This window comes from Diadema setosum, chromosome 19 (assembly GCF_964275005.1).
Source record: "Diadema setosum chromosome 19, eeDiaSeto1, whole genome shotgun sequence".
Taxonomy (NCBI): domain Eukaryota; kingdom Metazoa; phylum Echinodermata; class Echinoidea; order Diadematoida; family Diadematidae; genus Diadema; species Diadema setosum.
This window is the reverse complement of record NC_092703.1, coordinates 27,210,604-27,220,701: the sequence shown is the minus strand read 5'-3', so window position 1 is coordinate 27,220,701 and position 10,098 is coordinate 27,210,604.

Sequence of the window (10,098 nt, the reverse complement as noted above, 5' to 3'; positions counted from 1 at the left end):
GTTGTTAAGCTTTCATATGCAACCAGTTATTGATAGTCCTATTACACGTATTACCCAAGCATCTGCTTCTTTGTTAGATAATATCCTTACAAAATTTAATGTAACTGTCCCTATACAATCAGGTATTCTTGTAAATGACATCAGTGATCATTTACCGATTTTTGCCATTTTATCAGACCCTACTTATATCAAGAATGTGTTGCCATGTAAAAATCAGAGACGTTTGATTAATGAATCTAACTTACGGATATTTTTTATGAAGTTGATTAATATACGGTGGGAAAATGTTATTGTTGAAGATGATGTTAATGATAATTATGATATTTTTTTTTTTGCAAATATTTCAAGAAAATTATGAAGAATGTTTTCCAAAGAAATTATTTCGTTCAAAGAATAGAAATAAAAAACCATGGTTAACAAAGGATTTGTTAAAGCTTTGTCATAACAAATCACAATTGTATAAGAAATATCTTTTGAATCCCACCTTGTATCGAAAGGAAATGTATAGAAAATGTCGGAATTATGTAACTATGAAGATACAACAAGCTAAAAGAGATTATCTTAATAGGAGATTTGATCAAGTAAAAGGTAATATGAAAAGTATTTGGAAATTGATTGATAATATTTTGTATAAAAGTAAGAAAAATACAGTTATTGAGTCTCTTCATTTCGGTAATGAAAAAGTTACCAACAGTCAAGATATTGTGAACACATTTAATGAATATTTTGTTAATATTGGTTCAAAATTGCAAGATTTAAACAATGATGTAAATGAGGATAAGTCTTTTCAAGATTATCTGAAAATGCCAAATAGTAATACTCTTTTTTTGAAACCAATAACAAATGATGAAATAATAACTATAGTTGATAACATGAAGAACAACATCAGTTCTGGTATTAATGATATTGATATCACAAAATGTGTTATTTCATTGATTTGTGTTCCATTATGTATTATTTTAATGAATGTTTGCGTACTGGTACTTTCCCTGAAAAAAATGAAAATTGCACGAGTTACACCGATACATAAAAAAGGAAAATTAACTGATGTGAATAATTATCGTCCAATATCAGTATTGCCCATATTTTCGAAAATATTAGAAAAATGTATTTATAATAGGTTGATAGAATTTTTGAATAAACATAGTATACTCATTAGCAATCAATATGGTTTTAGGCAGAGATATTCAACAGAAACGGCAATATTACAACTGATAGATAAAATAAATCAGGCTATAGATGATAAAGAATATGCGTTAACTGTATTTATTGATTTAACCAAAGCATTTGATGTTATTGATCATTTCATTTTGATACAAAAATTATGTTATTATGGTGTCAGGGGCACTCCATTAAAATTATTTACAAGTTATCTCTCAAATCGTAAACAATTAACAAATATTAATGGTGTCCCATCTAAACTTAAAGAAGTAAAATGTGGAGTACCACAAGGGTCTATTCTTGGGCCTCTTCTTTTTTTTTTTATTGTATATAAATGATTTGCCGCATTCAACATATGATGTAGATTATATATTATTTGCAGATGACACAAGTGTATTTTGTAAAGACACAGACCCAAAGACATTATTTTATAATATGAATGTTCAACTTGATTGTATAAGTAATTGGTTGTCGGTAAACAAATTAATTTTGAATGTTGATAAGACCAATTATATATTATTTGGAACAAGAACTAAAATTGACAGTAATTTGAAATTGGTGTATAGAGATGAGGAAACTAAACGTGTTTTTATTGTATGATAAATTGTCCTGGAATTCTCATGTGAATCATATGTGTTCAATAATATCGAAAAGTATTGGTGTTCTGTACAAATTACAATTTCTTCCACAGAATATTTTAAAGATGTTGTATTATTCATTTGTTTCAGTTCACATAAAATACTGAAGCATTGTTTGGGGTTTTACTACAAAGAAAAATATTGATCGTATTCATAAATTACAGAAACGCAGTATTCGTTTGATAACCAACTCTTCATATTTAGCTCCCAGTAAGCCATTATTTCTTAAGATGAAAATTTTACCTGTTCAAGAATTTATTTCTTTGAAAAGCATGATTTTTATGTTTAAAGTTTCCAACAATGTTCTTTCTGAAGTATTTCACAACAATTTCACTTTGAATTGTTCCATACACAATTACAATACCAGGAATGCCCAAAATATTCACACACCATTAAACCGGATTTCAAAAACTCAATCCTCCATATTTTACCATGGCCCTATTCTTTGGAATACTCTTCCTCCAACAGTCAAGAGTAGTAAGACCTTACGTCAATTTAAAAGGCTTTATAAAAAAATATATTTTTGATGAAATGTCTTTGAAACTGTAAGTATTAGTATGCATTGTTTCCACCTCCTCCTCTTTTCTTCTCTTTCATTGTATCTTCCAACTTTGTTTTATCAATTGAATTTGTATGATAATTGTTTAGTTGAAATGTATTAATAATTGCTTGTAGGGGATCATTTCCAACAAGCCTCATGTGTGCTTTCTATGATCCCTCCATTCAAAATGTATGAATGTACCAAGGTAATTGTGTTTCGGTGTAAATGTTATGTTTTGATATGGAAATAAATGAATGAATGAATGAATATATATATATATATATATATATATATATATATATGAAGAGTTTGTTTGCAAAAACCGATAAGTCCATTTTTGAAGATTTTGAAGTACGGTCTCTGTCACAAAGTACAAAATAATACCTTTTAAATGATATATTGGTCACTACATACAAAGGTACATTTTTTGAAGCTATGGTCAAAAGAAGCAAAAAATTTCTTATTATTCTCTTTATTTTTCTCGACCTTTAATCGCAAATATCTCCATTTGACAAATATGGACTTATCGGTTTTTGCAAACAAACTCTTCATATATATACATGTATATACACACACACACACATATACACACACACACACACACACATATACAGTTTTAAAAATGATTACAAATTGTTTCCCTAATGACATGTTGGATGTTCATTTCGTTACAAAATGACTGTATTTCATAACAAAATATTCGATATCATTTCGTTTCGAACGATAGCTTTCGTCAATGAAATGATCTTAATTTTTGTATTTTGTAACAAAATGCAGTCGTTCCATTCCGAAATGATAATTTCGTAACTAAATGACAACATTTCATAACGAAATGAACATTCTATTCCACGAAATGAAACTTCTGTTAACGAATGGTCCTTTGTATAGAGATAACGATATGACTGATTTCGTCACGATAAGAAACCATGCGACACTTGGCGCCCCGTATTTCGCCGGACACACTAACCTCCAGCGTAGTTTTTACACGTACAATCTACTATATGCTAGCAGTACACTCTCACGATCTAACGAGTCAGTGTACGTTCTTTGGCCTAATCCTAGGCCCTAGATACCCTATATGGACTATAATTAGGTGATCCGAGTATCCTCTCGGATCACCTTCTGTATCTGTACGGATTCTTTCTTTTTAGGTGATCCGAGTATCCTCTCGGATCACCTTCTGTATCTGTACGGATTCTTTGTTTTTCTTCTTCTTTATTTCTCCTCAAAAGTTGTGCAGAGGTTAGCTCAGAAAGTGCAATGCCTATCAATTTCAAAATTATACCATGTATGCATCATGTCCCAAAGACGACAAATCTAATGTATCACTGTGATCAGTCGACCGTGACGTCACTATGACGTAATTATATGAAAACACATTCTCAATCATATCTCATTAATGGAAAAGAATTTTTCAATGAAATTTACGTCACATATATTTCAAGTTATGCGAATTCTGCTCATGTTCTCAAAATTCATATTTTCTCTTAAAACGTGCGCGTACGCGCGCGTTAAAATATTTGTATGCTCCAATCGAGCTCAAATTTTTTTTGCACACGTTTCAGACCATTTGGAGCATTTTTTGAAAAATTGAAAAAATCGGACGGACGCGTACGCGCGCGCACATATGCGCACACACAGCTCATATGCAATTGAAATTTCCCGTTTTTTCACACGGATCGGATGTCTGAAATGTCAAGGAATATTTATACCAAGTTTCAGGTCAATCCGACTCAATATGACGTCATACGGGCCCGTCAAAGTTGAAATTCCGCGCGCGCGTCAATGGCGATATACAGTGCAACTATGCCAAAAAACTGCCAATTTTAAATCCGATTTTACTCGTCAGGATGGACGGTGACCCCCCATTTTCTTTACATATTTTGAAAGCTGATGAGTTGTACATGTCATTTCATGGGGTGGTAATGCTGACAAAATGATTAAAAGATAGCAAATTTCTTAATAAAGTAAAAAAAGTGAATTTTCAAAATGACGTCATCAAATTTCAAGTTTATTCGAGCATATCTCACTAGTCTTTTGTCAATTTTCACCCAGATTTCAGTATGTTGTAGCTTATTTAATGTTCTTACAAACATAAAATAACAAAAATTTGATTGGATAACGGTATCACCTCGTAAAAATGGATTGAAAGTAATCTTGTCAAATTTGACCAGTTTACGTGTTATCTCTATGGGAGTGCAGTTTTTCTGGAAATGAAAATTGACATGACTATCTTTATCGAGCACTAGCTCATTTACCCTTCGATAAATTTCTCCCAGATTTTAATATGTTGTAGCTGAGACTTTACGCTACCGTAAGTGTGCCCTTCATTTTTTCATACGCTGTCGGGATCACGTCAAAATTTTTGGTTGAAATTCAGGCTTATCTTCGATGTGTTGAGATATTTCTTTCTTTCTGCAACTTTCTTTGCAATAACTCAAGAAAAACGGCCTCTATCACTTCCATATTTTGGACATGTTAAGTTCATGTCACGTAAATCATTTCATAAAATAACAACTACTTGATCAGACATCATCTTGGGTATGTAAATTAGGGTCAAAGGTCATAAGTGTTTCATCCTGTATCTTAGTGAATACATGTTCTATCTTTCCCATATTTTGCACACGCAAAGACCGTATTACAAGGATCATTTCACAAAATAACTACTTTTTACTCAGATGCCATCTTGTCTGTGCAAATTGAGGTCAAAGGTCATATGTACTTCTTTTTGTATCTTCGTTATGACGTGTTATCTCTATGGGAGGGAATTTTTTTAAATGTGAAAATTGACATGATTGTCTTTATCGAGCACTAGCTCACTTGACCTTCGGTGAATTTCTCCCAGATTTTAATATGTTGTAGCTGAGACTTTACGCTACCGAAAATGTGCCCTTCGTTTTTTCATACGTTGTCGGCATCACGATAAAAAACTTGGTTGAAATTAACGCTTATCTTCTATGTATTGAGGTATTTCTTTCTTTCTGCAACTTTCTTTGCAATAGCTCAAGAAAAACACGCCCTATCACCCCCATATTTTGCACATGTTTAGTTCATGTCACGTACATTATTTGATGAAATAACAACTACTAGATCGGACATCATCTTGGATATGTAAATTAGGGTCAAAGGTCATAAATGTTTCATCTTGTATCTTGGTGAATACCTGCCTTATCTTTCCCATATTTTACACACGTATAGACGATGTCGCGAGAATCATTTCACAAAATAACCACTATTTCATCAGATGCAATCTTGGGAGTGCAAAGGTGGGTCAAAGGTCATATGTACTTGTTGCTGTTTCTTCGTTATAGTGTATGCAGAATTTGGTACCAAACATGGCAAATATGACTCCCTTTGCTAAATGAGAATGCAAACATCACACGACCAATGTCTCTAAACACAGATGGAACTTGTATGGTCATGCCTATTGCAATAAGGACTCGAATCATTGATTAAAAAAAATCGGATCACCTTAATTTGTCAGTGATGACAAATTACAATCTCTAGTTTTTCTTTATTTCTCCCCAAAATTTGTGCAGAGGTTAACTCAGAAAGTGCTATGCCTATGAAGTTCAAACTTATACCATGTATGCATCATGTCCCAAAGACGACAAATCTAATGTATCATTGTGATCAGTCGACCGTGACGTCACTATGACGTCATTATATGAAAACACATTTTCATGCATATCTCATTAATGGAATTGTATATTTCAATGAAATTTACGTCACATATATTTCAAGCCAAGCGCATTTTAATCATATCCTCAAAATTTATTTTTATTTCAAAACGCGCGCGTACGCGCGCGTTGAAATATTTGTATGCTCAAATCCAGCTCAAATTTTTTTTGCACACGTTTCAGACCATTTGGAGCATTTTTTGAAAAATTGAAAAAATCGGACGGACGCGTACGCGCGCGCACATATACGCACGCACAGCTAATATGAAATAGAAATTTTCAATTTTTTCACACGGATCGGATGTCCGAAATGTCAAGGAATATTTCTACCAAGTTTCAAGTCGATCCGACTCAATATGACGTCATACGGGCCCGTCAAATTCAAAATTCCGCGCGTGCGTCAATGGGGATACACAGTGCAACTATGCCAAAAAACCGCCAATTTTAAATCGGATTTTACTCGTCAGGATGGACGGTAACCCCCCATTTTCTTTACATATTCTGAAAGGTGATGAGTTGTACATGTCATTTCATGGACTGGCTATGCTGATAAAATGAGTAAAAGATAACAAATTTCTTAATAAAGTAAAAAAAGTAAATTTTCAAAATGACGTCATCAAATTTCAAGTTTACTCGAGCGTATCTCACTAATCCTTTGCCAATTTTCACCCAAATTTCAATATGTTGTAGCTTATTTAATGTTCTTTCATAAATGTATTTAAACAATTTTGATTTGATGACGACATTACCTCGAAAAAATGGATTGAAGGTAACCTTGTCAAATTTGACCAGTTTACGTGTAATCTCTATGGGAGTGCAATTTTTATGGAAATGAAAATTGACATGACTATCTTTATCGAGCACTAGCTCACTTATGCTTCGGTGAATTTCTCTAAGATTTTATCATGGTGTAGCTGAGATGTAGGGCTATCGTAAGTGTGCCCTTTGTTTTTTCATACGTTGTCGGGATCACGTGAAAAAACTTGGTTGAAATTGAAGTTTATCTTCGATGTATTGCAATATTTCTTTCTTTTTGCATTTTTTTTGCAATAACTCAAGAAAAACAGCCCCTATCACCTTCATATTTTGCACATGTTTAGTTCATGTCACGAAAATTATTTCATAAAATTACAACTACTTGATCAGACGCCATCTTGGGTATGTAAATTAGGGTCAAAGGTCATAAATGTTTCATCCTGTATCTTGGTGAATACATGTCCTATCTTTCCCATATTTTGCACACGTAAAGACTATGTTACAGGAATCATTTCATAAAATAACCACTTTTTGCTCAGATGCCATCTTGTCTGTGCAAAGTGGGGTCAAAGGTCATATGTACTTCTTTTTCTATCTTTGCTATGACGTGTTATCTCTATGGGAGCGAATTTTTTAGATGTGAAAATTGACATGACTCTCTTTATCGAGCACTATCTTACTTATGCTTCGGTGAATTTCTCTCAGATTTTAATATGTTGTAGCTGAGACTTTGCAGTCTCAGGACTCGAATCATTGATTAAAAAAAAGATCGGATCACCTTAATTTGTCAGTGATGACAAATTACAATCTCTAGTTAATATCTAGTTAGGTGATCCGAGTATCCTCTCGGATCACCTATTGTATCTGTACGGATTCTTTCTTCTTCTTCTTCTTTATTTCTTTCTCCTCAAATCTTGTGCAGAGGTTAACTCAAAAAGTCCCCTACCTATCACTTTCAAACTTATATCATATATGTATCATGTCCTAAGGACGACAGATCTAGTGTATCAATGTGATCAGTTAACCGTGACGTCATTATGACGTCATTATCTAAAATCACGTTTGCATCAATATCTCATTAATGGAACGGAATTTTCGAATGAAATTAAGATATCATATAGTTCAAGTCAAGGTCTATTTATATAATTCATAAAATTTAGTCACGTTCATAGTAAACGAGCGCGTACGCGCGCGTTGAAATTTTAACATGCTCTAATCAACCTCAAAATTGTTTTGCACACGTTTCAGGTCATTTACAGCATTTCAAAAAAAATCGACGGACGCGTACGCGCGCGTGCACATACGCACGCACAGCTCATATGCAATAGAAATTTCCCATTTTATCGCACGGATCGAATGTCTGAAATGTCAAGGAATATTTCTACCAAGTTTCAAGTCGATCCGACTCAATATGACGTCATACGGGCCCGTCAAAGTTGAAATTCCGCGCGCGCGTCAATGGCGATATACAGTGCAACAATGCCAAAAAATCGCCAATTTTAAATCCGATTTTACTCGTCAGGATGGACGGTGACCCCCCATTTTCTTTACATATTCTAAAAGCTGATGAGTTGTACATGTCATTTCATGGGTTGGCGATGCTGAAAAAATGATTAAAAGATATCAAATTTCTTAATAAAGTAAAAAAAGTAAATTTTCAAAATGACGTCATCAAATTTCAAGTTCACTCAAGCGTATCTCACTTATTCTTCAATTGATTTTCGTCCAAATTTCAATATGTTGTAGCTTATTAAATGGTCTTTCAGTCATATACTAACAACATTTTGATTAGATGACAGCATCATCTCGTAAAAAGGGATTGAAAGTAATCTTGTCAAATTTGACCAGTTTACGTGTTATCTCTATGGGAGTGCAGTTTTTCTGGAAATGAAAACTGACATGACTATTTTTATCGAGCACTAGCTCACTTATGCTTCGGTGAATTTCTCCGATATTTTAGTATGTTGTAGCTGAGACTTTGGGCTATCGTAAGTGTGCCCTTCGTTTTTTCATAAGGAGTCGGCATCACGTCCAAAAACTTGGTTGAAATTAAAGCTTATCTTCGATGTATTGAAATATTTCTTTCTTTCTGCAACTTTCTTTGCAATAACTCAAGAAAAACAGCCCCTATCACCACCATATTTTGCACATGTTTAGTTCATGTCACGTACATTATTTCACAAAATAACAACTACTTGATCAGACACCATCTTGGGTATGTAAATTAGGGTCAAAGGTCATAAATGTTTCATCCTGTATCTTAGTGAATACATGTCCTATCTTTCCCATATTTTGCACACGTAAAGACCATGTTACAAGGATCATTTCACAAAATAACCATTTTTGGCTCAGAGGCCATCTTGTCTGTGCAAAGTGGGGTCAAAGGTCATATGTACTTCCTCCTGTATCTTCGTTATGACGTGTTATCTCTATGGGGGAATTTTTCTAGATGTGAAAATTGACATGATTGTCTTTATCGACGACTAGCTCACTTACCCTTGGGTGAATTTCTTCCAGATTTTAGTATGTTGTAGCCAATTTAATACTCTTTAAGATTTGTTCAATCAAAGTTTTAATCGGATGATGTCTTCACCTCGTGAAAATGGATATAATGTAACCTTGTCAAATTTAACCAGTTTACGCGTTATCTCTATGGGAGGGAATTTTTCTGGAAATGAAAATTGACATGACGGTCTTTATCGAGTACTAGCTCACTTATTCTTCGGTGAATTTCTCCCAGATTTTAATATGTTGTAGCTGAGACTTTGGGCTATTGCCAATATTCTCTCCATTTTTTCATACGAGGCCGAGATCACGTCCAAAAACTTGGTTGAAATCAAACTTATCTTCGATGTATTGAGATATTTCTTTCTTTCTGCAACTTTCTTTGCAATAACTCAAGAAAAGCAGCCCCTATCATCCCCATATTTTGCACATGTTTAGTTCATGTCACGTACATTATTTCATAAAATAACAACTACTTGATCAAACACCATCTTGGGTATGTAAATCAGGGTCAAAGGTCATAAATGTTTCATCCTGTATCTTAGTGAACACATGTCCTATCTCTCCCATATTTTGCACACGCAAAGACCATATTACAAGAATCATTTCACAAAATAACTACTTTTTGCTCAGATGCCATCATGTCTGTGCAAAGTGGGGTCAAAGGTCATATGTACTTCTTTCTGTATCTTCGTTATGACGTTTTATCTCTATGGGAGGGAATTCTTTTATATGTGAAAATTGACATGATTGTCTTTATCGAGCACTAGCTCTCCCTTTAGTGAATTTCTCCCAGGTTTTAATATGTTGTAGCTGA